Below are 17743 nucleotides of genomic sequence, written 5' to 3'. Positions count from 1 at the left end.
CAAGCCCTACATGATACACTGTAAAGCTGGCACTGGTGACTTCAAAGACACTAAATCAAACTTCCACCAGAAGGTACTGACAAAACTAGCCAACAAAGATCAAACAGAGAACAAAAGCTGCTCTGCATAGATCGTTATCTCATATCTTCTTATATTTAATTTATATCCTTCTTATGGCTTTTATGAAACTGCCTTAACTCCATGTGAGCAATAGGTTTATAGAGCAATTAATAGTACAATCAAAAGGGTTTCCAGTATACCTAAGCTTATCTGAAAGCATTGGCTTTGGTACCAAAAAGAAAAGTCTTACTTTTCTTATGACTACAGGGAGCGCTGAATAATTAGTGGACTAGTCTCATTCAGACTGTGCTTTAATAGTATTTGGATTGAACATAGGTAAGACCAAAAGTAAACTGTGTTTAATGGCCATTTTGGAACTTCTATATAGAATGCAGTGTGGGTAGGTTCCCTTTCATTCAGCTGTAATAACACATCAGGGCATTGCACCTGTGCCTACCAGCTATAACTTAATACTAGAGTGGGTCCAATCATAGAATCATAGAATATCAGGGTTGGAAGGGACCTCAGGAGATCATCTAGTCCAACCCCCTGCTCAAAGCAAATCGAAAACCATAGATCTGAACTCCCTCAAACTTTTGGGAAAGTTTGAATCCAGATCTGAGTTTTCTGGCTCAGGCCCATTTCTCCTAAGTATTGGAGAAGACACATTCTGTGAGAGAAATTCTGGAGAAGTTTGGTCCCAAATGTAATGGATAGTGACTACAGTAAACATGCTTTATAACAGTGTGACAGTTGCCATTGATTAATAAATAAGTTTACTTTGATATTTGCAGCATTTCTTAGGTATTCCTCACAGCATAGATTCACAAACTTTTTCATAGTGTGTACAAAATCTTAAAGATGATTTGGGGAGACCTCCCTTCCCATTTGCTACTGCCTACCTTCCCATTTATGAATACCTAACATCCCTGGGACAACTACAACACGGGCACGGGAACAACAAGATAGAGACACCACGATGTAGTTTAATGTAGAGGCTGCAACTTTACTAACAAGTAATACCAAACCCAGGTAAACTACCTGGCAGGGTTGTTCTAGTGATAATCTCAACTGTCACCAATGGATCTTAATGTATTGTAAACCTGAGGGTGAATGTGAAGGCCATGACCCTTCTGCATTCTCAGGACTCACAAGGGACCTTGACTAGAATCCAGATTCCCAATTCCTCAGCCCTCCTCCATGCAGGAGGTAGAAGAAATTATTTGATAGAAGCTATGAGCTGTGGCTGTGGTAGATGTATAGGTTTAGCCTCTCTCCATGCCATTGGGAATACTCCAGACCAATGTCCAGGCAGCCTCAACTATATCCATCTAAGCCCACTAACCATACTGAAACCTGCCAAAGTTGCAACCATTACAATTTAACATCCACCAACCTGGGAAAAATCCTTTCCAGACTTCAAAACCATTATCATAGGAGATATAGCATTCTAGTTTAAGGGAGGTTCTGAAACAAGGAGCCTATAATGGCCATCCTGACTTGGAAGCTAACTGTATCACCCCTCTTCCTCCACTCCAGATGGGAACCAATCATCTGGTCCTGCATCACCTACACCACTCAATGGCAGACCAGATGGCAGGACAAGCCCCGGAGTCTGTACCTAGATGCAGCATGTGATCCCCTCAACACCCCTTCCTCTCCATGTCATGAAGCACGAAAAAGGGGTAGCGGGGCAAGGTAGTGAGGGGAGAAGAGTGAAACCACCAACCAGATGTGAAAAGGGTGGGGAAAAGAAGGGGCACATAGAATACTGCTGCCCTCTACCTAAGGGTGTCTCTGCCCCAGATCCATGAAAGTCCCAGTTGGCTACTGAGGTGAGCAATTACTCAAATGGAACAGTAGCATTAGGAAAGTAGTTAGGTGGGGTTCTTTAAAGTGCTCAGACTTAGCCCAATTCTGCTTCCGCTGAGGTCAATGATAAACCTCACATTGATGCCACTAGGAGCTGAGTTAGTTTGAACGCTGGTGAGAATCCCATCCTCAGTATATTTCCATCTGCTTTTTGTTTGCAGTTTCGTAGCTGGAAAAAGGAGAGGTAACACCATATGATCAATTAGCTTTGCACAGCCACCATCCGTACTGCCAACCATCATTTGAGAACTGCTGCCCTACAGCTAGTGTAGGGAATACTGCAGACAACACTGTGACTCCATCTATTGATCTAAGGCAAAACTAGTAAGTGATCACTGTATTATTATAAGCTCTTTGAACTGAAATCCTGGATCCAAACCCATACCCTGCCCATCCCAGACATCTGTACTCTAGCTAATGCTCGCTGAGTACAATGTGATGCATTTTTAGCAAAACAGCTATAAGTAATGTACAAATAATTTCTTTAGGAGAGGAAAATGGTTCGTGCTGTGTCAGGGCTATAGTATAATGGTAATCACGGGCATGAAAGAAACCCATAGTGCACCTGGCTTTTGTAGAAAAGAGGGCAATTATCAATCATTATTACTCAAACAATATTTGCTTCTTTAGATGCTGGTCACTTCCTTCTTTCCTCCCTCACTATGAATCTGTGTTTTTTAGTGTCTCATATTCCCATTCACCATGTCATCTTCTCCCAAGTTATTTTGTGTTTGTTTTTCCCACTGTTCCCAATTTCCCATGCTCTGCTGGCTTGGGTTTGAGTGGCAGCTAGAAGTCTGTAAGCAGGTGTTGTGGAAGTGAAGCGTGCCATTCAGCCAGTACATTAGGTAAAGTAACGTTCCCTTGGGGACTCTAATGCTTGGAACTGCATCAATCCCAACTGTTCCTCAGAGAAGAGGAAGGGGCCAGTCATGACCCGCTCTGACCAGATGTTTTGGAAACGTGCCCATTTTTAGCAGATATAATTGCTGTTAATTTATCAAAACTGTAATAGGTACTAACGAAGCAGACTCTTCGGTCACAAGCTAGCAATAAAATATAAGAAAGGAAATTAGGGATATACAGTGTAGACTGTATTTAGATGCATTTAACTGTATATTTAATACTAATTTAAGACTATTTCCAAGATACCTTGCTCCATGTGACTGACATGATCTGACTGATTTAGACATGAGCTTGGGAAAAAAATCATATTTCATTACCCTCTGCTAACATTATTTAGTAACCTCTGTAGAGACAAGACTAAAGTAAAGGGGAAAGATACCTAAGGTGAAAGCTGAAGCTTCAGTGAAAACAACTCCAAGTCACATCTTCTGGGTCTTATTTAAAAATGCCGTAGTTCTGCATTAAGGTCTAAGGCTACATCAACACTACGAGCGAGGGGTTTGATTCCCCTGTGCTATCTCTCGTCACGCTAGCGTGAGTATAAATAGCAGTGTAGCCACAGTAGCACCAGTAGCAGCAGCGGAGGCAAGACTGAGTCATGCCAAGTACAAACCTGCATGAGATCATTGCACTTGGCATGACTCACCCATGCCTCCATTGCTGCCACTTGTGCTCCTACGCTTACACTGCTGCTTATACTGGTGCTAGCGCAAGGTACGTGCACAAGAACAAGGGAATCACACCCCGGCTCGCAGTGTAGACATAACCTACAAGGAGTGACTCTATGTTCAGCAAGCCAGAGGAAGCTGCATTCATGTGCTTTTATTAATTTCTTTTCAAATTGCCTCAAGCAGTAGTCAGGGGTGTCATTTTCAGGGCAAAATTGTATCAGGATCCCCACTTCTGCCTCTCTGGTGAGGCCACAGCTGCTCATGGGGGGTTAGCAGACCAGTTTCATACTGAAGGCGAGCAGGGAGGTAGTGGGCCAGTCCTCTCCTGAGAAGTAGGGTGTGGCAGCAGGCCGTGTGTGTGTGTGTGTGACTAATGGCTGGCTCGGGGCAGGGATCAGGGCCTGGCTTGTTCTGAGCTCAGCTCTGGCCCAAACTGCTGATACTGCTTCCAGTCCTGTCAGAGGGGAAAGGAGATGTGGCAATTTGGACTGCTGTCCCAACCTACCCCACAGTGGACCTCGGCGGCCCAGGGAAGACACCCACAGCACTGGCTGGCAAGGAGTTATTACAAGTCTGGGGTTTGGTTTTGATGGGACAACAGCCTCCCCTGTCCCATAACTCACTTAAAATGATGAGGGCAGGCTGCTAATATTTTCTATATACACATATACGCTTGAGATGCGTTCATTCTGCAGGTGCTCATTTTCATTATTCTTTTAAAGCATTGGGACCGGATCCTGCTGCTTAACTCCCCAACACTGTAAACCCAGAGGAAGTCTACTGAGGTTAACAGTGTGCCTGTGGATTTGCACCCCTGAAACTGAGAGCAGAAATTGGTGATTGGAATTTGTATCGGCTGGGCCAGCTGTATTTCTGAAGCATGTACTCAAGCTTTTTCTTCATGGTTATGAGAATCAGTTTGCCAGTCACCAAGAAACAAGCATGAGAAGGCTGCATTTAAAATCAAAATGCTTTCTTTGTACTAACTTCGCCTGGCTGCCCTCGTCGTCCAACACGGATTTTTCTACAGAACAAAGGTGCATCAATAAATAATAATAATGTAATGGTGTCTTTTAACAGCAATCTTCATTCAGCTGTGTGGTTTCAGGTTTGCTCTTTTTGCCCAAAATAGGAAGATGGCAAAGTTTGTTGTTCCTATTTTTAAAATCCACTATTTGAAAGGGATGTTTCTTCTCTAACCATAGATTTTGCTATATACAGTGCCTAGCTGTGCTTACAAGGCATCCCATATGGTTGAAGTAGGCTGGAGGGGTTGCTACTAACCATATTTTAAAAAGCAGATGTTACTAATCTTCTAAATATTACACGAAAATGATGTCATTTATGATTGACAACGGTTGTGGCTCCTCAATCCCTCTCAATATTTTTTTCGCACAGAAGACAATGCAACACAAATGTCAATGCAAATTTCTTTTAAAGAGAGCTTGCCTCTAAGAGCAGCCCAGTTTGCGTTAGCATTGAATTGTTTAGCCGAAAGTCAGTCCCTGCAGGGGGACACATACATATGTTATATGTGAGAAGCTTGTCTATGAATAGTACAGTCGGAGAGACTTTTAGAGCTACATTTTGAGAGCCAGTTTTCAATCTGGCAAGCTGAATTTTGTGCCCAAAATTGATTGCTCCCCCAACAATACTGCAACCTCACACCTATTTTACTAAGTTATTTGAATTAATAACATTCTGCAGCCCTGATCCACATAAATTGAATATGTGGTCATTCCATTATTTATGGCCCCGGTGTTTTTACATTTGGGGAAAAGGATAAATAGAAACACAGAACACACCTTAACTCTGTTCTTCATCATTCATCTTTCCACTCTACATTCCTCAATTATTTTTAATCTGTACCTTTATGGAAGATCTTTCCCTCAACTCTCAGTAGAGTTCTAACAATTTTTATTGGCCTTCTCTAGATCTTTGTCTTCTGGAAGATAGTAGGCCTGATCTAACTTCAATTAAAGTCAACAGGAGGTTGATCTTGAGGAGGTCGAAATAAAATAGAAGACCTGATTCTAATCTCAAACAAGAGTAACTTCATTAATTGCAGTGTAGTTATTCCTGATTTACACTATTGTGAGATCAGAATGAACCCCCCTCAGTATTCAAAGGGAGAATGTGACATTACTTTATGTATGCCATTCTATTTTCTGCATTATTCCTTAATATCTTCTTAATAGCTGCTAACATCTCACACCAATGTACAAGATAAAATGCTACTCTGACCTGTGTTTGCATTGCTAATCAGCATTTCTATCTTGCACTTCACACACATTCTGTATTTAGACACTGTTCACTACATGCCAAGTGCCAGTGTGGACTAAAGCCTTGCAAAGCAGGATAAGAATTGGAAGTGGGGGAAACTTGAATGATTGGCAGCAGGCACACATGGTTAAATGTCAACATTTTAGTATGTTGTCGGATGGTCAGACACGTCTATGAATTGCCATCCAACAAACCTATGAGACATAGTATTGTGGAATATATGCCAACTCTTTTTCCGGCAAACTGCTTCCGTGCTTGATGCCAAGTACTGGTGGGTGTATACCTTTTTGTGCTGTCACTGCATTCAGCCTCCAGGGTGTTGCGTGAAAGGATCATTGGATGTTAATGAATAACAAAATGTGTCATTTCCCTTTAGAATTTGTCTATCTATCATATACAGTGAAAAAGACAGGTTTGTTTTCCTTTGCCCGTATTTACATGTGTGTCAAAATGTGTACTGTTAAACCTGGCCACATGCTTATACAGTATGTTGTCTGATTAGTCTTTTTTTTAATAGTTATTGCACATGATCATACATCTAGCCTTATAAAGAAAAAATAAGATCCATAGAAAAATAATATAGCCCAGGTAAGTATGTTTTTCATTAAGAACAATAATATTTAGCACTTGGAGCTTTACATGATCAATGGAATCCTCAAACATGTTCTAATTAATTCATTTTCACAATATCCCTGTGAAGAAGGTAAATACTATTTTACAGATTGGTAATCAAACTATTAGTTAAATGAGTTTCACAAGGCTGCCAAAGGAGTGAGAACCAGCATTAGAACTCAAGACTGCACCTGAGAGAGAAGGGTAAAATGTTTTTGAATATAGTGGCGTTTTTAAATATAGTTTAATTTTTACCCTGGTCCTACCATTTTTTGTACACATTCATGCAAACCCAGTTGCCAGACCACCTGAAGCACCTAGCCAGAGCTTGATCCGGATGGTGCTCAATCTGCAAGGAGGCTATGCCTTTGGGATTTGCCATGATGATAATGATGATGCAAATCCAGTTTTGCCAGTTTTGTTCACAGAAAGAAGAATTTGGGCCTGTAGCTAAGATTCACTGAATTCTGAAACAACATTCATCCTGGACGGAGGCAGAAGTAACTCAAAGTGTAGTTCATCAAATTAAAAAACAGAACCTATATCTTCGACGGAGATGACCAATTTCACAGTGAGAATATTCAGTACTCACAATTTCATGGGCTGAAATTTGGCTGCACAAAACTATTGCAGAACAGTTTCAAATAAACTAACAAATGGATGAAAAAGGCACTGTTCCTTTGGGAATTTGTGAACAGAATGAAGGGATATGTTGCTTGCAAATTCTTCACCTAGCTCTATGCAGTACCTTCCTGACTCGCAGTTCTATGCTTTAACCATGAGTACACAGTTCTCTCTCACTTCTAAATCAAGCGGAACTGGGTAGTGTACAGTACAGCAGTCTAAGTAAGGTCCCTAATGCCAGTGACAATGAAGTTTTTCAGCTGCATATAAAAATCAGTTCAATTCCTATATTTAGTAACAGCATTATAAACATAATACAGAAGTACTGACTTGTAAAGAATCCCAAATACTGAATTAGCAAATACAGCAGTTAGAAAATACACACTGAAAGTTAGTAATTTTTTTTGCTAACACCTCCCAAATTCCAAAGTACCATGTGTGTGATCTAAATCTTATTACCGGTAAAGTGGTGTATGTTTATATACACACACACACACAAACACTAGGGTGACCAGATGTGCTGATTTTATAGAGACAGTCCTGATATTTGGGCCTTTTTTTAAGATGTGCTCCTATTATCCCCACCCCTTGTCCCGATTTTTCACACTTGCTATCTGGTCACCCTAACACACACACACACTCAGTGAAAACCCAACCCACTGCGGATTCTTTAATTGTGTTTTTCAGCAAACTGATTTAAAGTTCCCTGGGGCATACATACTGCAGGATTGTGACATATCACACCAGGTTAAGTCAAACTCAAAATGTTATGTGATATGACAAGATGTAAAGCACATGATTAACGCATCCAGTGGGAAACTTGGCTTTATGAAAAACTGTATAACAGGGAAACTCTGGGCTTTCTGAAATAAACATTGCTTTTAAAAGTTAAGAGAGAGTAACGGTTACTCAACTAAATAGTTCAGGTTCAGTTTAACACTAAAATATTTCTGCTTTGAGTTGAAATGTCACAGTTCAAAGTGAAATAAATATTTGTTGCCAGTGTAACTATTAAAAATCTCACTTCTGTTGCAATGGAGCAGAAATGGCTTGTGGCCAATTCAGACAGTGGTAATTGGGACAGAGAACCCAATGGTGCAAACACAGATCCAATATAAGGACTGTGTGTGTGTGTGTGTATGTGTGTGTGTGCGCATGCACATGTGCGCATGTGTATGTGTGTGCATTTTCTTTTCCTGAGAAATACAGAAAAACAATGGATTTTAAACTGACTTACAGAAACTAAGCATAATTGGCAGACATAGCTGTGAGTTTTGTTCATGCAGCAACACTAAAAGAAAAGTGTACGCTGTATCCAAAACTTCACAATGAGAAGAAATAAATTGTGATGACAATTTTAATTTGAGAATGGTAAATTATTTCCAGTCTTCACATATTTGGAAAGTTCATCAATTTTAATGCCAGAAGATTTTAAGTCTGTGATGCTCCAATCTGACTTCCTCCATAAACACGGGCCATAAAACTTCACTCAGTAATTCCTTTAATCGTGGGAATGTTTTCTTTCTGCTAGATACGGGTGCAATTGTGATCCACTTTACATACCTATAAATAACCTCTTTTTCCCCGTGCAAGCGTCCCACATTGCTGATTAATGTGTGATGGGGAGAACAGGTCGGGTGGAAAATGGAATGGTGGGAGGAATGGGTGGAATCAAGGCACTGGCCAACACAGCTGAGCTGGTGTGGAGTAGGAACGTAAGATGTAGCTGGTATAGCGCTAGCACAGTTTATTCCCCTCTTGGAGCAGTGTGGGAGCAGAGACTGCAGCTTTTATCCCAAGCTTCCAAAATCAGGTTGATGTTCTGGGAGGTTTTTTTTTTATTTTTGCAAAGTAGATGAGAATACTCTAATTTTCTATTGCACTAAACATGTTTGCTTAAGTACAAGAGAAAATATGAATACAGCAAATAAGAAATATAAACAGAGATCTTAAATCCAGGAGATGATGTTGGATACCACACATCATTTACTTTTGCACGTTATTGATGACCTCAGAAGTGGTAGAGCAAAGCCAAGCCACAAGTGAGTTATGAAAGGTCATCTATAATGAGTGGAAACAAACGACGTGTTCAGAGATAGTCCATTGTATGCTCCGCTTATGCAACATCAGTTTTAGTTTTAACGGGTATTGATAGAAATATATTTTTAAGGCCACACAAGTCTCCATCATGGCCCCAGGGGTTCTGCCAGCTGGTGAAGGAGAGGCAGAGATAGTGAAAAGAAGATCTGTTTTTCTACAACACAACCTTCTAACAATTAAGTGCTGACAGCAGGGGGAGAGGTACACATAGGGAGAACCAAGGTCAAGATACTAAAAATGTCTAGTGATTTTGGACGCGCAAGTTGAGACATCTTCCAGGGGCCTGATTGCCACAAGGGGGATGATCAACACTTTCTGAAATTGAGCTTCTTTTACCGTGTCTTTACTGGAGTGGGTGGGTGAGGCTCCATGGCCTGAGGTCTGCAGGAGGTCAACTAGAGGATCATGATTGTCCCTTCTGACTTTAAAGTCTATCAGTCTCAAATTGAGGCACCCCAAAATCCCTGGTCACTTTTGAATATCTTGACCAGACATTTTAGAAGCAGAGTTGTTAAGACCTTTTTAAAAGTCTGGTGTATCAAGTATTAAGGATCAATTGTGCCATCTAGATTTAAGCATAATCAGTGTGATCCAAAGTCCACTAACAAGAGTGTTCCATTGACTTCAGTGGGATTTGGCTCAATCCCATAAAGGGCAGAATCTGTGCAGGCTTCTCACAATTCTGCCAAAGCACTTAAATTCTGACCTGTAGCATCCTTACAATTTTTGGATAGAGACTGTCAATCATGCTGCATTATATAGCAGTGAAGTGTTTAGAAGTGAAAAAGGAAGATTTCCCCCTATCTCATCAAAAATAAAATAAATCAAAAGGTTGGTACTATGGAGAACTTGGAGAAGAATCAAGAGCTTTTGAAGGTTCAGACTGAACTATACTGCTGATTTGGAAAGTGCTGATTTAACAAGTTCTTGATGCAGATAGCACCATACCAATGTTAACACATAGAAGACCAGAGTTTATCATATAGAATGTATCCACCGGGCTCTTGAATAAGAAATTTTGTGAGCAATTAATGAGCTATAGAGAGAGAATTGAACTAATCTGTGTTAAGAGATTTGTATAGTTTGTTTTAAAGCACTGCTGGAAGGTAGGTTGCATGAATGTGCTTTAGGACTACCTAGCCAAAACACAATAAATGTACTTAAGCCCTCTGCAAACCTGTACCATAAATAGCTAGATGGTCTTTTGATTCTAGCGGGGTAAGTTAAATATTTCAAAGGCTTCTCTTAGAGACTGATCAGATGTAGAGGAAATAAAATCACTTTAAGAAAAAACCCAGATAGAAGGAGACTTTGCTGCTTCCACTCAGGAGCCTTGGTAGACTGCTGCCCAGTGGAGCAGCAATCAGCAGCAAGAACGCATTGTGCTATGAGCTGAGAGACTGGGTTGGCAGTGGACTCAGGTTCCTAGCCCTGAGCTAGAGAAGCAGGGTGCATCACAGAGGTCACACACTCTGCTTTAGAAAGGGAAAGAGGGGGGATGGGAGCTGGCTATTCCCCTGTGTGTGTCTGCCTTTTAGTGGCCTGCTAAGCAGCAACGTTAAATCGAGTTTAGGAGGCAGGCATTTAGCACTTTCCAGGTTTAACCTGGAAGTGAGGATATATCCCTTATAGCAACATCCTATAGAATTTAACAGGGGTGAAACCAATAGGATTTTATTAAAAATTAATAAGATTTTATTTCATAGAAATTACTCAGAAAAAATCACAGATGGTGATAGAGTATGATCACCCTCCCATAACATTTCTAAACCAATTTACTGAATTTTTAATAGAGCATTTTATCTTTGTTATAGATTGCTATGGGTTGGTTTAAAAATCCTGCAGAAAAGTTATCAGTCTCTGTCCAGTGCTGCTGGATTTTTCCACAAGAGGCAGTAGAAGCGAATGAGTGATAAAAGAAACAGATATCTCCATGGAAGACAAACTACTAATATAGCTGTGCTGCAAAACTGAAGCATTGCTTTCCACTGGTCTGATGCCTCTATCCCACAATTTGCAGAGGAAATGCCGACACTTTTAGTCAGTGTATTATGTACCCGTCTTCCTTATTTTTCTTCGTTTGTTATTTGCATTAGGATAGCACGCAAGCTATGCTTAGCACTGCCTAGACTGAGGGCTTGTCTACAATGGCACTTTTTACAGAGCTGCAACTTTCTCGCTTAGGGGTGTGAACCCCTCTCTCCCCTCCCCCCCCCAGTGCTGCAAGTTTCAGCACTGTAACGTGCCAGTATAGACAGTGCACAGGTGCTGGGAGCCGCGCTCCCTGCGCTGGTAGCCACACCCCTCGTGGAGGTAGAGGTGTTTTTTTTAGAGCACTGGCAGAGCTCTCTCCCAGCACTGTGCTGAGACTACACAAGCCACTTTAACGTTGCCAGTGTAGACAAGCCCTTATACAGGGAAGACCCAGACACAGCCCCAAAGAGCTTGCTACCTAAAAGGATAATTCTCCATAACATAAATCAATGACAAATTAAATGAAAACAGCTATAAAATGCCTCTGCTTTTATTAGCATGCTAAGTTGATTCTGGTGGAACTGGCAAGACTCACATTTGTTTCGATTACAGATAGGCTACTGCTGGCGTGAATACATCGCTGTGCTCTGCTCTGCCAACAGCCTCAGCACTAAGATGCAGGGGGAAAGTTTCACCACAGGATTTTGACATCTGACTGTGTGACAAGAGCTTGCTTTTGCCCATTGATTCTGGGCCTCTTTTAAATAATACGTAAAATTATTCCAATTACTGTGTGAGCCAAGGTTGTGCCAGCAAGTAACTGAGAGCAGAAGGTGCTTCAAATGTATTCCAGTTGGGACTAAGGAATAAACTTGTTCTGGGAGCTGATGGTCTCAACTCATCATTCCTCCAGTTTTCATGGTTTTCTCTTATCAGTGGTCAGCTAACTGCTACAATATAATTTGCTATAGTTTTATTTTTGCTAGCTTTTAAAATGCACATATGAGTTATAAAGTATGGATTCAGCTTATTTCATTAATTTGCTTTATTTATTGGGTGAAAATTAGAGACTATAGGGACTATTGGTTACCTGGAAAGCAAGTTAAACAAAGTTCCAATAACTCTAAGAGGTTTTATCAGAACACTGACTTTTTAATAAAGAGCTCAGATTAGCTATTATTCTGCATAATCCAAGATAGAGGACTCAGGACTCCAGGCCATTCAGTGAGCTAAAATCTATTTTTATTATTACTCATTAAAAGCAAGAAAGCAAAAAAGCGAAAATCAGGTCATTGACAATTTAAACAATTATTGACTAATATATTAAAACATATTTTCACACAACTGATGGTATAAGAAAATCAAAGTAAATGGGATTTAGCATTTAAATTACCAGGGGCTGAAAAAAATTAACTGATTTGTTAATGTGTAAATGATTTCAAACTAAAACTCTAGACCTAACCACTTCCAAAATTAGGCTCTCAGATATTACAGTGACGGGAGCCATATAGATAAGAAATATAAGACCGATAGAAATCCAAACTCAGAACTGGATTCAAAGTTTGCAAAAAGCTCCCTTCTTTATAGCAGATTAAATCAAGACCAGACAGCCAAACCATCTCAAACTCTGAGTGTTTGAATTCCAGATCTGGATCTGAACCATTTAGCTTGAACCCATCACTGCTGAAGCTCAGACTTGTTCCCCTAAAGTCAATAGCCAGATTTTACATTAACATTATGTTGAGAGGTTCAAGATGCTTTAAGATGTGCCAGGCTTCCCAGCGCAACCAGCATTCAGTGAGATCTACTGTACTGTACTTGTTAACACTGTCTCAAAAAGGAAACAATGCTGAAATGTGTGAGGAAAAAAATAAATGAAACATACTAATTTTTTAAACTATCTATACTGAAAACCACACATGTCCTATAGAGGGTTTTGACTGCTTGATGTATCCTACTCTTTGTAATATATTTTCAGCTGAAAGGAAGATAAAAAAAAATACTGATTTGTAAGTCCACGCTGCTTCACTTATGCAAAGTGTGCTCCCTCTTGCACCTGTAGGAGAAGCCATCAGGGAAGGACAACTATGTTACAACTCAAGTCAAACATGAATGTCCATAGCAAAATTATAGTAGTGACTTGAAACTGTAGTGCCCTTAGCAAGTCAATTTTGAAATGATTCAGTTTTAAGGTTGGACTTAAACTTCTCTCAGTTTATTAGCATGAATTAAACTCTGCCTAGATTTAGAAAAACTTCTATGTGTTTGTAACTTTAATGTGTGATTATTAAGATCAACCATAACCTCTTCGGGGCAGTACCTAGCAAACTGTAGGTGCTGACACAGTACAAATTGATGATATTAATCTTGAACTATAAGCGTAATCGTTCTCAAGAGCTAACCAATCCATTGTTAGGCCTGTTCATTATTTGGATGGGAGACCTCAAGGCAACAACAACAACAACAAAACAATGCTTCAGGAAGTGATATTGTGGAATAGATGCCACTCTACTATCTGAATCAGTTTTGTACCAGTGTAATGCTAGAAAGCCATGTGCTACTGCAGATGCTTTCTTTTGGGTCAGATGTAAAATTGAGGTCCTCTGCACTTATTGGAAGAGTAGAAGCAGCAAAGAATCCTGTGGCACCTTATAGACTAACAGACGTTTTGCAGCATGAGCTTTCGTGGATGAATACCCACTTCTTCGGATGCAAGCAGTGGAAATTTCCAGGGGCAGGTGTGTATATATAAGCAAGCAAGAAGCAAGCTAGAGATAACGAGGTTAGATCAGTCAGGGAGGATGAGGCCCTGTTCCAGCAGCTGAGGTGTGAAAACCAAGGGAGGAGAAACTGGTTCTGTAATTGGCAAGCCATTCCACAGGATTCTTTGCTGCTTCTACAGAACCAGACTAACACGGCTACCCCTCTGATATTGGAAGAGTAGAAGTGGTAAACTCAGTGTCCTGGCTAAATTATCAGTTCAACTAAACATAGGTCAAAACAAGCAAAAGCAACCCCTCCAAGCCTGTAGTGCTGCACAAAATACTTTTTATATTGTGTTCGGAACTGTGGTGCAATATTGCGGTTCACTGTTTAAATATGCCTCGATTTCATGGGTAGCTGAACTGGTTCCTTGGACTGATTCTGCTTTAAGCTCCACCCTGCCATTCCAACTGAGCCAGCTTGCAGACTGAATGCTTTCTTAGACTACATATACACTATAGCTTATGTCTGCATAATTAATGTCGCTCAGGAGGGGGAATAAACCATCCCCCACGAGCAGCATAAGTGCCAGTATGGACAGCGCTTTGTTGGCGGGAGAGCTTCTGCCTCTCATGGGGGCTGGAGTAAGTAAGCTGATGGGAGAGCTCCATCCCGTCCCATTGGCTTAGAGCAGCTACACTAGGGAGTTTACAGCTGTGCAGCTGCATCAGTACAGCTGTGCCGTTGTAATCTCTCTAGTGCAGGCATGTCCTTAGTTGAGCAGCCTGAGTATGGGACTAGAATTGAGGAAATCCTGCACTGTAGCCCAGAGCTCTTTTATTGAATTAAACATCTACAGCTAAGTTAGACCTATGTAGCATAGAACCAGCCTACCTGAGAAAGTACCTCTGTTTTCATGATACGCTGCCACAGCTACAAAGAATAGAGATGCTGATGCTAGAGCACCATGTAACAAAGAGGGAGTGGATGTCAGGGCATTCTCCATAAGGGCCCTAAGACTCTGGAATGACTTCTTGCTCAATCCAAAATAGCTTGGATTTATTGACCTGAGGACATGCTTCAGGGTTCACCTGAAGGTTTCACCTGGCCTTTGAAGAACAATAGAAGGATTTAAAGATGAATGGGATGTATTAGTATTTAATAATGAGCTGCCATTTGATAGGTGATCTGATTAAACTGTATTTAGTTTGTACTTTTAAACAATTGTCAAGATAATCAGAGCCTCTAAATGGGAAATTTGTATTGTTTATAATGGAAAATAAATAAATATTTATTATAACTGTTATTTATTTGTACTTACAATCTAACTTTAAAAGACGAGATAACAAGTGGATACAAACAGACAGTGGGCGGAGCACAAGGAAAAAATGAGACAATACTGGTCAACATTACAAGCAGTGGCCTCGGCCCATCAGCTGCCTATCCCAATAGGCCAATCTGAGAATTATAAAAATATAAGGTTGCAAGGGACTTCAAGAAGTCATCAAGTCCAGCCCCCTGCACTGAAACAAGACCAATTAAATCTACACTATCCCTGACAGGTGTTTGTCTAACCTGCTCATAAAAACCTCCACAGATGGGGATTCCACAACATTCCTTGGAAGCCTATTCCAGAGTTTATCTACCCTAATCTGTAGAAAGGTTTTCCAATATCTAACCTAAAACTCCCTTGCTGCAGATTAAGCCCATTACTTCTTGTCCTACCTTCAGTGGACATTGAGAACAATTGATCACAGTCCTCTGTATAACAACCCTTAGCTTTTATCAGGTTCCCCCCTCAGTCTTCTTTTCTCAAGACTAAAGATGTCCAGCTTTTTAATGTGTCCTCAGAGGTCACTTTTTCTAAAACTTTTGTCATTTTTGTTGCTCTCCTGTGGACTCTCTCCAATTTGTCCACATCTTTCCTAAAGTGTGATGCTCAAAATTGGACACAATAATCAGCTGAGGTCTCACCAGTGCTGGGTAGATCGGGATAATTATCTCCCATGTCTTAAATACAACACTCATATTAATACACCACAGAATTAGCCCTTTTTTGCAACTGCATTACATTATTGACGCATATTCAATCTGTGATCCACCATAACAATCAGATGGTTTTCAGGAGTACTAACGCGCAGTTGTACATTTGATTTTTCCTTTTCAAAGTGAAGTACTTTACACTTGTCTTTTTGAATTTCATCTTGTTGCTTTAAGATCAATTTTCCAATTTGCCAAGGTCATTTTGAAATCTAATCCTGTTGGCCAAAGTGCTAGCAACCCCTCCTAGCTTGGTGCCATCTGCAGATTTTTTGTAAGCACATTCTCCACTCCATTAGCCAAATCATTAAATGAAAGTATTGAATAAGACCAGACCTAGGACTGATCTCTGAAGGACCCCACTAAATACAACTTCCCAGTTTGACAGCAAACCATTGATAACTACTCGTGGAGTGTGTTCTTTCAACCAGTTGTGCACCCACCTTATAGCAATTTCACATTTCCCTAGTTTGCTTATGAGAATAGCATAAATGCTTAAGCCAAATCATTTAAAACTGAGCCACTAAGTTTGGGTACCTCCACTTTTGAGTGATGAACTTGAGACTTCATACAAACTAAGCAGGATTTTCAGATGTCCTCTATTTTACTTGCTATTAATGGGAACCACATGGACTCAAAACCTCTGCAAATTAGGTCCACTAGACTCCTTGTTAAGAAGACTCCTAACATTCCAGAATCCTTTTCTAAATGAGGGCATAGAATCATAGAAGAATCATAGAAGATTAGGGTTGGAAGAGACCTCAGGAGGTCATCTAGTCCAACCCCCTGCTCAAAGCAGGACGAGCACCAACTAAATCATCCCAGCCAGGGCTTTGTCAAGCCTGACCTTAAAAACCTATAAGGATGGAGATTCCATCACTTCCCTAGGTAACTCATTCCAGTGCTTCACCACCCTCCTAGTGAAATAGTTTTACCTAATATCCAACCTAGACCTCCCACACTGCAACTTGAGACCATTACTCCTTGTTCTGTCATCAGGTACCACTGAGAACAGCCTAACTCCATCCTCTTTGGAACCCCCCTTCAGGTAGTTTAAGGCTGCTATTAAATCCCCCTCACTCTTCTCTTCTGCAGACTAAATAAGCCCAGTTCCCTCAGCCTCTCCTTGTAAGTCATGTGCTCCATCCGCCTAATCATTTTTGTTGTCCTCCACAGGACTCTCCAATTTGTCCACATTCTTTCTGTAGTAGGGGGCCCAAAACTGGATGCAATACTCCGTATGTGGCCTCATCAGTAGCAAATAGAGGGGAATAATCACTTCCCTCAATCTGCTGGCAATGCTCCTACTAATGCAGTCCAATGTGCCATTACCCTTCTTGGAAACAAGGGTAGTGTTGACTCATATCCAGCTTCTTGTCCACTGTAATCTCCAGGTCCTTTTCTGCAGAACTGCTGCTTAGCCAGTCTGTCCCCAGCCTGTAGCAGTGAATGGGTTTCTTCCGTCCTAAGTACAGGACTCTGCACTTGTCCTTGTTGAACCTCATCAAATTTCTTTTGGCCCAATTCTCCAATTTGTGTAGGTCACTCTGAACCCTATCCCTACCCTCCAGCATATTTACCTCTCCCCACATCTTAGTATCATCTGTGAACTTGCTGAGGGTGCAATCCATCTCATCATCCAGATCTTAATGAAGATGTTGAACAAAACCGGCTCCAGGACTGACCCCTGGGGAACTCTGCTTGATACCGACTGCCAATTAGACATGGAGCCATTGATCACTACCCGTTGAGCCAGAATATCTAGCCAGCTTTCTATCTACCTTATAGTCCATTAATCCAATCCATACTTTTTTAACTTTCTGGTAAGAATACTGTGGGAGACCATATCAAAAGCTTTGCTAAAGTCAAGGTCTATCATGTCCACCGCTTTCCCTACA

At 40.8% G+C, this 17743-nt stretch overlaps 1 long non-coding RNA gene across 1 annotated transcript in view; it reads right to left on the bottom strand.

Moving 5' to 3' along the window:
* LOC123369612 overlaps window positions 1–16510 on the bottom strand; it is a 252313-nt gene extending 235803 nt beyond the window's left edge. Inside the window, exon 1 of the long non-coding RNA XR_006579105.1 lies at window positions 16383–16510. This is a non-coding gene — a long non-coding RNA (uncharacterized LOC123369612). The remainder of the gene's footprint in view (window positions 1–16382) is intronic.
* Between the last annotated feature and the right edge of the window lie 1233 nt (window positions 16511–17743).

Source organism: Mauremys mutica, chromosome 4, assembly GCF_020497125.1.
Source record: "Mauremys mutica isolate MM-2020 ecotype Southern chromosome 4, ASM2049712v1, whole genome shotgun sequence".
Classification (NCBI taxonomy): Eukaryota; Metazoa; Chordata; order Testudines; family Geoemydidae; genus Mauremys; species Mauremys mutica.
This window is presented reverse-complemented; position numbering and strand designations above follow the sequence as displayed.